General features: G+C 34.1%; 2 protein-coding genes across 2 annotated transcripts in view; one reads left to right on the top strand and one right to left on the bottom strand.

Moving 5' to 3' along the window:
* The window catches only part of CTNNA3 (catenin alpha 3), a 1,601,008-nt gene that overhangs the window by 1,049,247 nt on the left and 533,729 nt on the right, over positions 1-18,032 (bottom strand). The window lies entirely within an intron of this gene.
* Positions 1-18,032, top strand: part of LRRTM3 (leucine rich repeat transmembrane neuronal 3) — a 179,609-nt gene that overhangs the window by 90,252 nt on the left and 71,325 nt on the right. The gene's annotated exons all lie outside the window — the stretch shown is intronic.

Here is an 18,032-nt window from a genome sequence, read left to right as displayed (position 1 = left end):
GCACTTAAAAAATACAGACAAATTATGATGCTTGTTAACAAATGTTATTAATTTTTATTCAAATGCCAATGACTATCTGGCAAACCTGATTCAAGGAAAGTTCTAAAAGGATAAAGAAATGAATAAGCATAGGAATTTAATATGCTACCCATGTATGAATTTTATTTAATGTTATAACAATAAAGTCTGAAGAAATATTACTGAAAAACATAAAAATGCAATATATTTAAAGTACTAGGCAAGAGAATAATTGAGTAGTAAAGCTTGCTAACAGAGAATATATTCAAGAAATATTGCCTTTTCTTAAATATTAGTGAAATTATTTCAGAAGAAAGAAAAGTATTCTGAATATTCATGCTCAAGGGTACAATATTGGAATAAAACATTTTCAATATCTTTCTTTTGCTTTATGCAGCAAATGGAACTTATATTATATTATTTCCAATAATTAATTATCACATAAAAATCTCTCTGTCAGGTCCTTAAGTGCTCAAAGACTTGATTGACACAGAGAATTGATCCTTTATTTTGAATAGAAGAATTCAGAAACCTAAAATCTAAAATCTATTTTCCATATATATTGCATTATTCTGAGAAATCATGACTTAAAATCACATTAGAATTATAACCCTGTAGATCAGAACTCAACCCTTTATATTTCTATCCAGGACTGAGTCAACTTCGGGTTCTTGGAATATAAATGATGATGGTCCATCCCTCTTATTGTTATTCATCTCATCTGAAAACAGTCTGAGAGAAAATATGCATTCCTTTTGCTTCTTTCATATTCATTAAAGCACTTCTGGGTCTACTGATAAGGGCAGAGTAAGATGGGAAGACAGAAGACAGAGTGAGTAAAAGATGAACAAGAAGAAAAGGAAGTGGAAGTGAAGATGGCGAAAAGGAAAAGGAAGTGAGACCGTGGCAACTAAATTTCCTTTATTCCCTTTGGAAATTACTAGATGTTCTATATCTGACTCCAACTGACATTCATCTGCTATCAGTTTTTCTGAATTATTTTAAATGACTCACTTAGAAAATACCAACTATTTTCAGTGAAAGTGACTTGTCTTTACTCTTTAAGGGCATTTGTATATAATTATTCACAGGTACTTCTCTTTCAAGATTGCCTAGGAAGTGTAAGAAATTCACGGTACAAAGATAGAACATATTTTTTCTTCCTTTCAAAAACTTGACTATTCACAGTGGTAGAAGATTTGTTCCAGGCCAGAGAGAATGCCAAGGGTTCAGCCCATACATGCTCTGCAGGCAGGAGGTTTGGTTCTGATCCTAGCACCACATGGTTCTCTGAACATGGGCAGGAGCAACCCTGAACACAGAGCTGGGAATAAATCCAAGAATAGTCAGGTTTTGGATTCTGAACAAACCACCAAACAAAAATTGCTTTGTGCTTCTGAATAATAATCTTTTAAATGAGTCCCATAATAAAAATGATAAGGATAATTGTCACTTCATAACTATGAAGTCTACACCTTACGCTGACTAACCTGATTCATAAAACTCTCATGAAACAAGTAGTGGAAATAATTGTGTTTCACAGATTAAAAGATGAATGAAAGTTCAGACTATGGCATAAACTGTGTTCTTTTTGAAGCCAAGACGTTATCCTAATCGTTAAGGCTTTATCTCGCAGCACTGGACAATGGTTGCAGAAACCAGTCTTCTCACTAACCTCCGATCCCACGCTTATTTCCTTCTTTTTTTTCTTTTTTCATCAATGTAAATGAGATAATAATGGCAGATCTTTATTTTCTTTACAGCAATGGCTATATTGACTGAAAAGATCAAAATAAGATATGGAAAGGACAAGAAGAAAGCCCAAGGGATAGAGTGCATGCCTTGTTTATTGGGGCCCTGGATTTGACCTCTAGGCCTAGGAACACCTGTCTGAGAGTTTCATGGAGACATCCAGGCTAGGAGACACAGCAGTGAGAAACACAGGAGAAAAACCACTGGCTATCACAGGAGTGTTTCTTCTCTCTAACTCAAGCACCCATTAAAGTAATCCAACCTCCAAACTCAGTACTGACTTAAAAAGAGAGGGAGAGAGAGAGAGAGAGAGAGAGAGAGAGAGAGAGAGAGAGAGAGAGAGAGAGAGAGAGAGAGAGAAGAAAGAGACAGAGAGGCAGAAAAACACACAGAGAGACAGAAACAGAGAGAGTGACAAAGAGATAGATGACAGACAGAAAAGGATCACTGCTTGTATTATTATTTTGTATTCAATGTTGTTTTTCCTGGATAAAATTTAAAACTTTTTTTTATCTTTTTTAATAATCAAGGAAAACACTTCAAGGAACTAGAAAGAGTATCCCTCTAAAAGTGTACAGAACTTTTGAAGGAGAATTTAGTCATTTCAAAGGGCAGGTAAAATTATAAGAAACAAGTTAGAGATAAATAACTCATACAAACAATATCTAGATTTATTTATTTTATTAATAAATATTTCCCTTTAATATTTCTAGCTACTTTAAATACTTGGGGCTGGAGAGATAGCATAGCAGTAGGGCGTTAGCTTTGCATACGGATGACCCCTGGGGACCCGGTAGTTCGATTCCCAGGACCTATGTATTCCCCCAGCCTGCTGGGGGGGGGTGTGATTTCTGAGTGCAGAGCTAGGAATAGCCCCTAAGCACCGCTGTGTGTGACCCAACAGCTAATCAGTCAATTAATCAGTATATGAATAAAGCTTAGAAAAAATAAATTAAATTAAATACTTGAAGTCAAAATACCAATTTATATCTTTGAAGAAAAATTAAAACATAAACAGGAGGCTGCAGTAACTTTAATATTTCATGACTTCTTCCCTAGCATTCTAGTAGAAGTAATTAGAAAGAAGTAAAATCCTTGGGCTGCCAGTTTAATGTAAAATATCCAAACTAATGAGTCATTATTTGGACACAACTATAAGAAAAAAAACTCAACTTTCAATCTATTACACACTTAGAATTTAGACAAAGTTTCTAATAAATTGTCATTCAGAGTTAGTCATAAATCTATTGTTTTCATTGTAGATTACATATGTTACATAAAAGCACATTATTATGGCTTCAAAAGATGTTCTGTCTATTAATGCTGATCTTTCCTAGCATTCCCCTATCATTTTGGGTAATCATATCTTTCATTAGCTGATTATTTCTGATCCCACTGTTATTCCATTAGCTAGATAGTGACATTGATTTGAAAAGGTTCAACTATTATTTTATTTTATTCTCTTTTATTTTATTTTATTGAAACCATTGTGATCTACAAAGTCCTTCAAGTTGGGTTCCAAAGGCAAAATTGAATCAGGACCACTTCCATCACCAGCATCTACCTCCCTCCATCAATATTCCCCAACTACACCTGATACCCCTGCTTGCCCCTGCCCTGGCCATATTACAGACCCATTTTAAGTTTAGATTTTTAAAGTTTGTGCATCTTGATTTCATTGTTATTGCCTTTGGGTTGTATATTTAGTTCTGTCCTTTTTAAACACTACCAATGCAACTAAGACCAGTTGGCTCATCGTTTCCATCGTTTCCTTTTTGTTTTTCTCTTCTTCCACTTGGTTTCTTTCCTTCTTCTTACTCTGGGGCCAGGGTATTCAAAACAACTCCCATTTATACATTTATACATTTCTTCATGCAATTATTCTAAATACCACATATAAGTGATATCTTCTGTATTTATCTTTCTTTTTTGGCTTACATAACATAATATCTTCCAAATCACCCATGTAACTGAAAATTGCATGATTGCAACATTCCTTATAGCTATGCAGTATTTCATTGTATATATGTATCACGTGTTCATGATCTACTCATCTGTTGTTGGACATCTAGGTTGATTCCATGTCTTGGCTATTGTACTGAGTGTGAAATGAATGGCAGTACGCATACATTCTTTTGAATAAATGTTTTCTGTTCTGGGAATAGATACCAAAAAGAGGGATTGCTGAGCCATATGACAGTTCAATTTTGAATTTACCGAGTACCCTCCATACTGTTACATCCTTGCCAACAGAGATTGAGATTATTATTTTAAATATATACCATAACTGGTGGAAGATGGTATCTCATTGTTGTCTTGATTTAGATTTCCCTAATAATAAGTAGTGAAGAACATTTATCATGTGTCTGTTGGCATCTGTTTGTCTTCCTCAGAGAAGAGTCTGTTCATTTCCTTTCCCTTTTGGATAGGGTTCTTAGGGTTTTGTGGAGTTAACCTTTGTGTGCTCTTTGTATGTACTAGATATCAAAGCATTATCTGATGTGTTGAGTGCAAAATTTTTCTCCCATTCAGTTAGCTGTCTTCTAATTTTAGCCCGTATTTCTTTTGCCCTATAGAAACATTCTAGTTTGATGTAATCTCATTTATTTAGGTTTGATGTGATAGCTCTTGCCATAGGCATTTTATCATCGAAGGTTTTTTGAGGTCTAAGTCTTGGAGTGTTCTGCCTATGTTTTCCTCAATGGAATTTATGGATTTGGGTCTGATCTCAAGGCCTTTGATCCACTGTGAGTTGACTTTTTTATAAGATGTGAGATATGGTTCAATCTGTAAGTTCTTACACATAGTTATAAATGTTCCAACATTTGTTAAAGAGACTGTCTTTATTTCATTTCAAGTTCTTGGTTCCTTTGTCAAAGATTAGGTGTCCATATATACCTGGCAGGTAATCACTGGATATTTTTTTCTGACCCCTTGGTCTGAAAATCTGTCTTTGTTCCAATACTATGCTGTTTGAATCACAGCGGCTTTGTAGTAGAGCTTCAATAGGTAATGAAATGTTTCTCAGATTTGGTTATCCTATGTCTCTTATAGTTCCACACAAACTTTAAAATTGATTGTTCTAAGCTCTTGAAGAATGTTGTCTGAATTTGAATAAGTTTCATGTGCTCTTAAATAGACTAGAAATGAGTAGTTAGTTGCAATAAGAGACTTCAACCAAGAGCACAATTATTTGTAGGTTGTTACTTTACAAGCAAATTTTGGTCACATGTTTTTTGGAATTGGTTAGAAGCAAGTTGACTAAGTTGCAAACATCTGCAAGGATGAATTAAATTGTTTGCATTTTGTTCTGAATAGGAACTTATTAGTTACTGTGTCGGAGGGGGGATAGAAACCAGAGATCTTTATCTACTTTAAGCAAAGCATGAAGACAGCCTAACTTGATTTATCCTATAGCACAAAAGGTTGTGATTTTCCTGAATGCGGCTCAGATTAAATATATGACCTGCTTAAATATATATATATTATATTTATATATTATTTATATATAACATATATAATATTAGATAACATATAGAATATTATATAATATATAAGTATATAATAATATTATATATATAAAACCTGCCTAAAGACAGCTAGCAAATCTTCCCAAAGAAGTCTTCCTTGCCCCCACTGTAATTGGAACCGGCATTTACAGGCTATGCTGCTTTGTTTCCTTTTCCTAATTTATGACATACAGAAACGTTACTTTAAAATTACAAAAATGTTTGGTTATTTCTCTTCATAGCTCAAATAAATCATACTCAATGAATTAACTTCTGAAATATTAGTCAATATACACAATCTAAGAGAAGAATAAGAATGTATTGAATTGTGCAAGTCTTGCTATGGTTTATACCAGTGTATCATGAATTATGCAAAAATTGTACCTGCAGATTCTTCTTTTTATGTATGTCTGGCTTATGATCAGATATTAAGCATCCATACTGATATTTACTATGCTGAAAATCTTTTGACATTAACATTCAAAACTATTAAATGGAAAATATTAAAATCCATTTTCATTATGTTTAAGGTCTCTGATTTCAGTTTTGCTTATCCCACAGAAGGTGCATCATAAACTAAAAATTTTTTTCAGACTAACAAAAGAGCTTTTCGCTTCTTTGTGTATTCCCTGTTGAATCAAATCCCTTATCCGAGCATTGTGAATCATGCTACTCATCTTTCTACTATTTATTAGAAAAACTGAAATTCTGGACTTTCAGAAAAACACTTTCTCTTTCTTTTTTCTTTCTCCTTTCTTTCTTCCTTTCTTTCTTTCTTTCTTTCTTTCTTTTCTTTCTTTCTTTCTCCTTTCTTTTTCTTTCTGCTTTCTCTTTCTTTTTTCTTTCTTTCTTTACTTTCTTCATTCTTTTTCTCTTTTCTTCTCTTTCTTTTTTCTTTCTCTTTCTTTCTCTTTCTCTTTTTTCTCTTTTTCCTTTCTATCTTTCTTTCTTTCCTTCCTTCCTTTCTTCTCTAATTCTTTCTCTTTTCTTTTTTCTTTCTTTTCTTTCTTCCTTCCTTTTTCTTTCTTTTTTCTTTCTTCCTTTCTTCTTCCTTCCTTCCTTCTTCCTTTCTTTCTCTTTTCTTTCTTTTGCTTTCTTTCTCTTTCTTTCTCTCTCTTTTCTTTCTTCTTTCTTTTTCTCTCTTTTTCTCTTTCTCTTTTTTCCTTCCTTCCTTCCTTCCTTTCTTTCTTTCTTTCTTTCATTCTTTCTTTTTTCCTTCCTTCTTTCCTTTCTTTTTCTTTCTTTCTTCTTTCTTTCTTCTTTCTTTCTTTCTCTTTCTTTCTTCTTTCTTTCTTTCTTTCTTTCTCTTCTTTCTTTCTTTCTTTCTTTCTTTCTCTCTCTTTCTTTCTCTGTTTCTTTCTTTCTTTCTTTCTTTCTTTCTTTTCTTTCTTTCTTTCTTCCTTGTCTTCCTTTTTCTTTCCTGGTTTTTGAGCAACACTCAGCAGTGCTCAGGACTATCTCTTGGCTCTTTGCCCAAGGATCATTCCTGGCAGTGCTAGGAAACAAACCTTGTAAATTGTATATAAGTAAATGCTTTACCCTTATTTTCTCTCCCCAGCCTAGCAGTTTGTATTTCATTTTCATGACCACAGCATTTTAAATTATTTATAATGGATAGTTTCTGAACTTCTTTGAATAAAAGTACCTTAATTTTTATCGAAATCATTTTTTGGCACTTCTACTGTGCAAAGCAACCATGACAATGGTTATTATTACTATAAAGGTCCTGGGACCTCAACATTTTTAAACATTTTAATAAAGAACTGAAAACAATTTTATTTCTTCATTAAAAATGTTATTTCTGCTTTGTTTTGTTGTGGGGGGGCACACCTGGCGATGATTAGAACTTTGTCCTGTCTCTGCATTCAGGGAACACTCTAAGTGGTGCTTAGAAAACTACAAGGGTGCCAGGAATCGGACCCAGGTTGATCATGTGCATGGAAAACGTCCTTCCAGTTTTACTATCTTTCTGGCTACTGGGGCTAATTTTTATTTTAAAAAATACTTCTTTCAAAAATACATTTTTTACATCCTAAATTTTGAGCTGTTTTATATAAATTTCTGGTTTTATAGGACTTTTCTCTGAATGTAAGGCATTTATATTTGGGTGTTTTCAGTGTTTAAAAACATTTAGCCTTAGGTCTCCAACACATTTATCATATAGGAACTACACCTGTAGCAAAACTATATAACATAAATATTAGTAATATCTTTGTCCTAAATAAGATTTTGATGACAATATACAAAAATTAGTAATAGCTTTCTCTTAAATTTTGAGGTATAATAGGTGCATAAGTCATATTATCACCTGTTTCCCCAATACCAGAAATTAAAATGTGCCCGAAAAAGATAAAACAAAGCACTATATCATTACAAGCTGTAAATAAAAGTTCAGAAAGAGTAGAGCTAGTCCACTTTCAATGCATACATTATATATTGTTTTCTCTACAGTGTGCTAGGCCATTCCCTACATATGCACAAGAATTTATTTGATTTTTACAATAGCACTCTGAGGTGAGTCCTATTACTATGCCCATTTTAAAAATTAAAAAAAAAATTTGAGACACAGAAGAATTAATTGACATGCTCAAGATATTTTAATGTTGGAATAGGTTTTAAAACCTCACAGCCTATTTCCAGAAAAAATAACGTTCTTATTATGTTGTTTAAAATTTTTAAAAAAAAGGTAGGCTCACATATTTTTAGGCATATGTACATGAATACTTTTAATCAAATAAGCATCAACAGGAAGAACGTGAGAAGAAAATACCTTCTCTTACTAAAAATAGTGTTTTTTCTATAGGTTTTTCCTTCTATCCCAAAGTAGATTCCTCCTCTACGGTATGATTTGATAAGTTACTTGGGGGATATCTAGTAATATTATCACCACATATTCATGAAAAAAAAAGCTTAGTTTTCCAAGATCCAAAAATTTTATTATTTATCAAATGTAATTGTTCTTTCGGTTTTGAGAGAAAACTTTATTAAAACTTAGTGTCATTCTTTCTACCTGTATTAGAGCCTGCTTTCTAAAAATTCACAATCCAACCACTATTGCATTTGAGGGGGACACACCCGGTGATGTTCAGCAGTTACTTCTGGCTATGTGCTCAGAAACTGCTCTTGGCTTGGGGAACCATATGGGATGCCTAGGATTGAACCCAGATCCGTCCTGGGTCAGTCGCTTGCAAGGCAAATGCCATATCGCTGCGCTTGTTAACAGTGATGTCTATTGCATTTGCTTTTCTCTATTCTTTCACTTATTTCTATTTTAATAACTTGATTAAAACTTTTAATAATGTATTTAACATTAAAATGAAACTACTGTAAACAACTTCCAGATCTTTTTAAGTCCTATTTTTTAAATGGTGGCTGAAGAATCAGAAAAGAATACTATACATTAATTTATTCATTTATTCTGCAAGGATTCAGTATATATTAGATTCTAGGGTTATAACTGTGAAAATGAAATGAAAATCTCTGGCCTCATGACCCTTACAATTCTAACTATGTAGCTGAGAAGATTACTTCAGGGGCCAGGAAGCATCTTGACTATGACCCAATTAGATCTCTAGTCCCATGTGCTTCTCTACTTTCAAAGAGCATCACCAGATCTAGCTCTTAAATACTCTAAGCAAGACCAAGAGTAAATCTGGATGTCATGCAAGCACTGCTGGTCCCCAGCACTTCAGGGGCCTCATAGGGTCATATCCTCAGACTCTAGCATATAGCCTGGTTCTCTAAAGACTTCCAGGACAGGTCTATGAGACCCTCAGCAGTATTTGGAGGTTCCCCTAATTCTAGATTTACATCTCTTGACAAAGTATTTTTAAATATAAAAACTGTTACTTTTATGTATTCATTGTGATCAAGTTTTATAACCTCATTTTTCTAATTAACTTGGCATATCATTCTTAAAACTACAATAAACATTTGCTATCTTTTTTATTTGGGGGGGGTTGGACCACACCCAGTGATGATGCTCAGGGGTTACTCCTAGCTATGCGCTCAGAAATTGCCCCTGCTTTGGGGGACCATATGGGATGCCAGGTATCGAACTGAAGTCTGTACTGGGTCAGTGCAAGGCAAACGCCCTATCGCTGTACTACCACTCCAGCTCCAACATTTACTATGTTAATAGTGGAAATATCAATTTCAAAAAGCTTTAAAATGGTCTCTAGTCACAAATAAATGTGCATCAAGTAATATATATGAATAAGTGATTGTTATTAAAAATATTTCTTCTTTATCTTTTAAAGAAAATCATATATGTTTGGGAACCAGTTATAAAAATATTTACTTTGTATATTTATGTATGGGGGCTATATACTGGGGATATTTGAATAAAGCATGACTGAATAAAAATAATTAGAAAGCTACAAAAATTAATATAAAGACAACTATGACACTACCAGAGTGGGGAGATAAGTAGAAAGTTACAGGCCACTTTTAGAATGGAGAATTGACAAGATATCATGACTAAATAGGTGTGGGTAGTGTGAGAGAGGGATGAATCAAGAATAACTTCATTTCTGACTTTAACTGAAAGTTGGGTAGTTACAGTTAGTGAGTTCAATTTAGGACAACAAGAGACACGTTGGTAAAACATGATACGCTGGAAACGACAAAAATAATCCAGAGAGAAAAAATAAATAAGCCAGAGAAAACACTCAATCACAGAATGGGCAAAGCAGAAATCAAAGAATGCCACAGAGTTAAATATTGGACAGAGAAAGACTTTCTTATGCCAGGACGTGAAATTAATAAAGAGGAAAGACTTTTTTTTGTTAATATCTTTATTTAAACACCTTGATTACAAATATGATTGTTGTTGGGTTTCAGTCATGTAAAGAACACTCCCCTTCACAGTGCAGCATTCCCATCACCAATGCCCCAAATCTCCCTCCTCCCCAACCCACCCCCGCCTGTGCTCGACAGGCTTTCTATTTCCCTCATTCATTCACATTGTTAGGATGGTTCTCAATGTAGTTATTTCTCTAACTGCACTCATCACTTAATGAAGAGGAAAGACTTTTGTGGAGGTCAGAGAAAAGAGATTTTACGTTTTACCACCCATCACATGTAATGTGATTAGGCATGATGGCAAACTTACTCATTACAATCATTAAACTTGGTTATTCTTTTATAATATTTATTGAGATACTCTAATTTATGATATTGTTATGAGTTTCATAGATAAATTAGTTCTATGCCACCCTATCATCAGATGTTCATTACTTGCCAAAATTTCCCAAAGATGCCTTTCAACCATCTTCTACCCCCAAAAAAAATCCAATTTTGTGAATAAACTCCCCCAGTCTGTTGCTCCTGAATATTTTTTGCTTTCGGACTGTGTATCTTTATTTCCCACATGCAAGAGAGATTACTCTGTGTCTGTATCTCTCCTTCAAACCAACTTACTCAGCATATTCATTTACATTCAACAGCAACATTTATATGAACAATTAAAATGTAGAGAATCCAGTTATTTAATTTATAACTATTATAATAGATTTTTTTAAATATTTTACTTAAACACCTTGATTACAAACATGATTGTGTTTGGGTTTCAGTCATGTAAAGAGCAACACCCAACCCCAGTGCAATATTCCCATCACCAGTTTCCCAAATCTCCCTCCTCCCCACCCCATCCCTGTCTGTACACTAGAAAGGCTTTCTATTTTCCTTGTTCATTCTCGTTGTTAGGATAGTTCACAATGTAGTTATTTCTCTAACTAAACTCATCACTCTTCGTGGTGAGCTTCATGAGGTGAATTGTAACTTCCAGCCCTTCCCTCTTTTGTCTCTGAAAATTATTATTGCAAGAATATCTTTCATTTTTCTTAAAACCCATAGATGAGTCAGACCATTCTGCATCTTTCTCTTTATTGTCCAGAATTAAAATATTATATACAATATGTGCATACGTATACTATTTGTACTGCTACTACATTATTTTTGCTCTTAAGCCATTTTCTAAAAATCTTACAATTAAAATACATCTTAAAATTCTGTGTTTCAATTATTTAAATGTATTTACCTATGGACCCAAAGTGATAGTCAGTGGCTAGGCCACTTGCCTTGCACAGGGCTAAGCCAGTTTTAGTCCCTGGCATCCCATATAGTCCCCTGGCCTGGTAAGAGTACAGAGTACAGAGTCAGGAAAGGAGTAAATGCAGAGTACAATGTTTGCTTATGGTCCAAAAATAAAATCAATAATATAAGATTAAAAGTATTTGCTTCAACGTGCCTTTCAATATTTTTGGTTCATTCTAACAAGCTGCTACAAATCAACTAATGTTTCCTATAGTGAGAGGCAACAGAGCTATGAAGAGATGAAAATAAGTGTTACAAAAACATAAAAATTTCATGAATCAAAACCTAAGACTATTGCATGAGCTCTGGGGGAAAAAATCACAACTCATCTAGAAAAAAGTTAATATACATTCTGAAACCACTTCTTTATACAACTAATGGAAGCCCAGTGATTTGAAATACATATATAGATACATAAATATGTGTAATAGCAAATAGAATGATTCTCTTATAAGATTTTTCACCTAAATATTTCTTAACGTAGAAGTTCTTATAAAATTTTCCTATAAATTCATAAGGTAAAGAAAACTTAGGTTTAACTGTGCAAAATTATCACCAGGTTGAGAGACACAAGTTATAATATAATCTTTTCAAGTTATCTCCCTATCTTCTTCAAGGTAAATTTACAAAATATAATTAATAATACATTTCTTTCTATACTGTGTTAATATAGGTATATTATGAAGTGAATTGTCTGTATCAGTTAAAAAATTATGATGAAGATGAGTCTTTTTTAGAATAGTAAAAACATCTAGATTTAAATGATTTAAGAACTTGCTGAATCAACCAATAGCTTTATTTTAAAAGTACATCTAATTGTCTTGTTCTACAAGGACAAATGAAAGAAATAACTGTCTCACAGTGGGGTTATTAGAAACTTGTAAGCTGCATGGTGACAACATTTCAGATTATAATCAAAATTAAACTTTTAAGATTGTAAATAAGTAAACCAAGTGTGGCAGATGTATGGAAGAGTATAGTAGCTATTAAAAATTCAAAATAAAGTATCTTATGAAATTATATTTTCAGTAAATATAAATGCTGAAACAGGGTATTCATTCTAAGAAGTGTTAATGGAGTCAAAAAAAATTCCTTGCACATCAGATAGAACCTAGATTTAGAGAATTCTGTTATTACAACTATATTTGTATGTTCCAAACTACAATGAAATGAACTGTGTTACTCAATAAATCAATGTCTATACTTTAATAATTATTTCCATTATTCTATAAGGTAAAATATAGTCTTATAAAAAGACTGACCAATTAAATTTGCCCGTCTCTTAAAGTGCATAATTAGCTTAGTCGTATGAAAAAAATAGGAGTTAGAAATTAAAATCAGTACAAAGGCCTGTAGAAAATTTAGAGCAGGAAAGGCATTTTCCTTGCATACTACTGGCCTGAGCTCAATCGTTTGCACCACTTGTGGCCCCCCAAAGATGGCAGGAGTTTTTCTTGAGTACAGAATCAGGAGCAAAGCCTGAGTACTGCAGTGTGTGGCCATAATACAAACAAAAATTAGTAAGAAAACTTAAAAAAATGTAAAGGTCATTTTACATTGGACAAGAACACTGGTTGTTATGCAAATGATTTTAAGAGTCAAACTTGAAGAATCCTCCCTAAAATTGTTTTTGCAAAATTGAACTAAACAAGTGGAAAATCGTAAAAAAAAAATTTTAAATTACACTATGACTAATAGCTCATTACTGACTGCTTAATATATATTGATTTGTCCAGAAAATTGCAACTCGACTTAAATAACTATGACTTTTTAATTTATTTTTTGTTTCATGGGGATTCACACCTAGTGGTACTCAGGGGTTATTCTTGAACCTGTACCTCAAGGGGAATGACTCCTTGAAGTGCTTGGATGACCATATTGGGTAGAATATGGATCAAACCCAGACTGGTCACATGCAAGGAAAACATCCTACTATACAACCTTCAATACTATCACTCTGACCTAAATACCTAGAACTTTAATCTGGCCAACTCCGTCCTAGAATCTCGAAGGCATCCAAATCACCACTGTGTCATAAAGCATCTTGAAGTTCAAGGGGTTGTCAAAAACATCACAGAAGTCACCTTGTCCTCTGTGTTCTAGTTAAGTTGAAGATAGTGACAGAACATGCCCATTCATCATTATTTAAAATAGTGTAACGAGTTCAGTAATCACTTTAATGGTACCAGTTATAATCAAAGCAATATTCAGCTCCACCTCTTGCCAAAAAAAGTGAATGTTAAGTGGTGGAAAAGTAAAACTGCAATGGTGGCCTTTAATGTTCTGAGGACACAGGAAATCTTTGAGAACTTGACATTTTCTTGAAATACATTTGATCCTAAGTATTGCTGATGTGAATGTTTTAATGTGTCAAAGTCATGAGACATTTATTTTGCATATTTTACAGACTTTTTACAGACATTTACATATTATTATTACTCAGAGCATATTCTTGATAGCTTGAATAGCATGAAATCATGCAGTGAACCTGTGTGATTAAGAAAGAACAGGGCCCTAAGTAATGGGGTAAGAGTTATGTTGGTTTTCCTGTTGATAATGGGGCCATTGCATAAATGTAAAACATTGTGGATGCAAACATCCTATTTGGCAGCACAAATTTGATTTATGAGTACCATGAAAACAACAAATCACACATTACTTATTTTCACTGACATTTATCTCTTTCACCTTCTGTAATTTTTATGAGTTCTTCTAAAAGTGGTAGAATATATTTCCTAGGAGAATTAAAGAAATTCTATTTTGGCAACAATAAGTTTTATATTATTAAGACTCTGACAAGCAAGACAGGAGAGATTCCCTGAGAACCATTTGGGAGCACTGCCCTTGCCAAAAAACAGTTTTGACAGTGGTGAAAGTCCATCAAGATGCTTCCATAGATACAGTGATATAAGGGTGAGCCAGTGAAGCTAGTCTAAGAAAACTAAATCTAGTAACATGAATGCAAAATAGGAAATAGGCCCAGAGATATAATTCAGGGATCAAAGGCTCATGCCTTCCATCTACGAGGATCCAAGTTTAATTAATATTACCATATGCCCTTGCTTTTAGCATAGAAATATGTATAGCTCTGGAGCTCCAAGAATAGCTGGAATAGCCCTAATGCGTGCCAGCATCACTGGGTCTTATTAGTGCTGTATCACGGGCCTTTGAATTCAACCATCAGCCATAGATGGTTAAGTATCTCAAGGAGCAATCTCAGGGGGCCAGAGAGGTGGCGCTAAAGGTAAGGTGTCTGCCTTGCAAGCGCTAGCCAAGGAAGGACCGTGGTTCGATCCCCCGGTGTCCCATATGGTCCCCCCAAGCCAGGGGCAATTTCTGAGTGCTTAGCCAGGAGTAACCCCTGAGCATCAAACGGGTGTGACGAAAAAAAGGAAAGGAAAGGAAAGGAAAGGAAAGGAAAGGAAAGGAAAGGAAAGGAAAGGAAAGGAAAGGAAAGGAAAGGAAAGGAAAGGAAAGGAAAGGAAAGGAAAGGAAAGGAAAGGAAAGGAAAGGAAAGGAAAGGAAAGGAAAGGAAAGGAAAGGAAAGGAAAGGAAAGGAAAGGAAAGGAAAGGAAAGGAAAGGAAAGGAAAGGAAAGGAAAGGAAAGGAAAGGAAAGGAAAGGAAAGGAAAGGAAAGGAAAGGAAAGGAAAGGAAAGGAAAGAAGGAAAGGAAAGAAGGAAAGGAAAGGAAAGGAAAGGAAAGGAAAGGAAAGGAAAGGAAAGGAAAGGAAAGGAAAGGAAAGGAAAGGAAAGGAAAGAAGGAAAGGAAAGAAGGAAAGGAAAGGAAAGGAAAGGAAAGGAAAGGAAAGGAAAGGAAAGGAAAGGAAAGGAAAGGAAAGGAAAGGAAAGGAAAGGAAAAAGAAAAGAAAAAGAAAGATAAGAAAAGAAAAGAAAAGAAATTAAAGTGTATAAGTATAAATCAGTTCAAACTAGCAAGTCATTCCTTCAAGAACCATGTCAAACAACTTCAGAAACAAAAATGTCTCTGCCTACATTTTAACCTTAAAGGAGCTTGCCATCTCTTGCGGTGACAAGCACAAGTCTTTCATAAAAAGATAATGTAAGTATTTTATATATTTCAGAGAAAAAAATAATCATTTCAAAACATTTAGAATTGTATTGATACTACAGATAAGTAGTCTTTGAGTCATGAGGACACTTACTTGAGTGTTTTAGTTGGATGAGCAGAAATAACTAGAAAATGTCAGAATAAAATTACACAAGTCTGATGGAGAGCTGTGGATTTTAGTAGAAAACTATCTCTGGGCATGTCTTGTCAGTGAAAATAGTACAGATATGAACTGAACTTGTTAGAAAAGCTTAGCAAAAAGTTAATACTCGAATATAAAATTGCTGTTACTCTATGGGAAGTTAAGACTCTTCAAGCTGCCTAAGAGGTATTTGTGTTACCCATGTTATTACTGAAAATAAAAGAAACTACTTCATAGATGCCAAAAGTTATCTGAATAGTCAATGGTATTTATTATTTACCTGTTTTGCAATCATCACCAGAGAGGATGATGTAAAAATAATTAACATTTTTGTATGCCTACAGCTTTTGTTTGAGTGCTGACTTCCTCAATCCATGAAGTAGTTTCTGGACACAATTTGGAAAACAAGTATAGAAACTCAATGACTCATAAAAGCTATAGAAATTAAATTCCCAGCTGTATCACCATTTTCAGATTCCTGCTTTCTAGTCAGCTAATACTATTAACCTATTCAGTTATGTATATTAATTCATTCACAATTCTTTTATTCAACATAAAATTGAATTTCTATTCTATGTGAAACTGTAATGACTACAGATGGAAAAACAACATCCCAGTTTCCTGAAACTTAGACGTTAGTCAGTAAAGAAAAGCAAGAAATCACAATAAATCTCTAGACTACAGCTGATTTAATGTACTATGTTCAAGGTGCCATAAGAGATAAGGTTATAATGATTAATTCTTTTCAGTAGACTCAGGATCAACTTCAAAGGAGAAAAGCATATGCTGGGGGAATCAAAGGCTTGTGAGTGTCAAAAAAAAAAGATGCATTGGGAAAACATAGTAGTTTGGGAAGACTTAAGCTGACCTAAGGTTTTATGTGTAAAGACAGAAAGGATGGTGAGAACTGGGATTGAGAAGTTGGAAAAAGTTTATGAGCTAAACTAAAATTTTAGACTTTTTTAACACAAACAGAATGAAATTATGAAAAGTAAGAAAAGATGAATATCTGACAAAAACTGTGGAATGTTTCTCAAGTATGCTTTAAAAAGAGAAAACATGGGACTGTGAGACCAATTAGAGGACTTCTGCTACCATGTGGAGGAGAGGTGATGAGGACTTGCACCTAGATGGGTAGTTCTGTGTCGACAGGGTCAGAGAAAAATGGTGTTTAAGAGGGAAAAAATGTTGGGCAGAAATCATCATCAGTTGATAAAAATAAAAGAAAGAATTCACTCAAATTTCTATCTGGATTACGCAATTAAAGTGCAATAAGTCTATTATTTAATTTATAGATGTTTTGAGTTTGCGGTGTCTTTCCAGGCATGTGAATTTTTAGACGAGGGTGATTATTTGGAGTCATCACTACATGAGCCATAGGACATGGCACAAAGGAAATGAGACAAACACCTGAAGAATATGGAAAGTAAAACATAAAAGGCAAAATCCAGGAGAAAAGTCATGACTGTTAGGAGCTTTAGATAGAAAACTCATTAAGGATACTGAGAATAAAACACTGGAAATGGAGGGCAGGATTCAGGAAAAAATATCAGAAAATATCAGAGGACAGAAATTATCAAGATTTCATATCCAGTGACCACACGGAAGAAATGATGAGGACTGAAATAATTTGTTGAAAAAGTGAAGATCAAAAAAATAAGGACAGAGATGAGGGCTGTCATGATAGTATATCAGGGAGAGCATTTGCATAACAAAAGAGAATAAGGGCAGAGAAATCATTAATAATAATGTAAAACAAATATTTTAAAAAATTTAAGTTAAAATGTATATATGAAAAACCAAAGAACCTGGGTGAAAGAAGCCAAGAAGTCTAGTGATTAAAGAGTGAATAAAAGTTAAGACCTTTGACTCTAAAGAAAATGTGAAGATTGAAAGGGGAATGGACTAGAGGATTTGACTGTTTCCTTATAAATATTTGGACTGTCCAAAAGCTATCAAAAGGACCCAATAAAGTGAAATCTGAGCAGCCAGACCAAGGTGAGTAGTTGGTAGAAGAGTACAGAGTGTAAGTTAAACAACTTCTAGTCAATGTGGAGCAGATGGCCAGAAATCAGAAGATACATATATAAATTACTTGTAGATGTAATGGTTAGAAGTTGAAGAATTTCTTTTTTTTTTTTTTTGTTTTTGTTTTTTGGGCCACACCCTGTGACGCTCAGGGGTTACTCCTGGCTATGCGCTCAGAAGTTGCTCCTGGCTTCTTGGGGGACCATATGGGACGCCGGGGGATCGAACCGCGGTCCGTCCTAGGCTAGCGCAAGGCAAGGCAGGCCCCTTACCTCCAGCACCACCGCCCGGCCCCGGAAGTTGAAGAATTTCAAACCTCCAAGATTCCTTTTCTCTGTGAAATAAGATTCAGTTGTATTTTCAATTTTCTTACTCTATTTTATATGCTTGGATGTGTGCCAAATATACGAGAAATAGA

This window comes from Suncus etruscus, chromosome 17, assembly GCF_024139225.1.
Source record: "Suncus etruscus isolate mSunEtr1 chromosome 17, mSunEtr1.pri.cur, whole genome shotgun sequence".
NCBI classification, from domain to species: domain Eukaryota; kingdom Metazoa; phylum Chordata; class Mammalia; order Eulipotyphla; family Soricidae; genus Suncus; species Suncus etruscus.
Note: the sequence above shows the minus strand (reverse complement) of the source record. Positions and strands in the feature narration are given on the sequence as shown.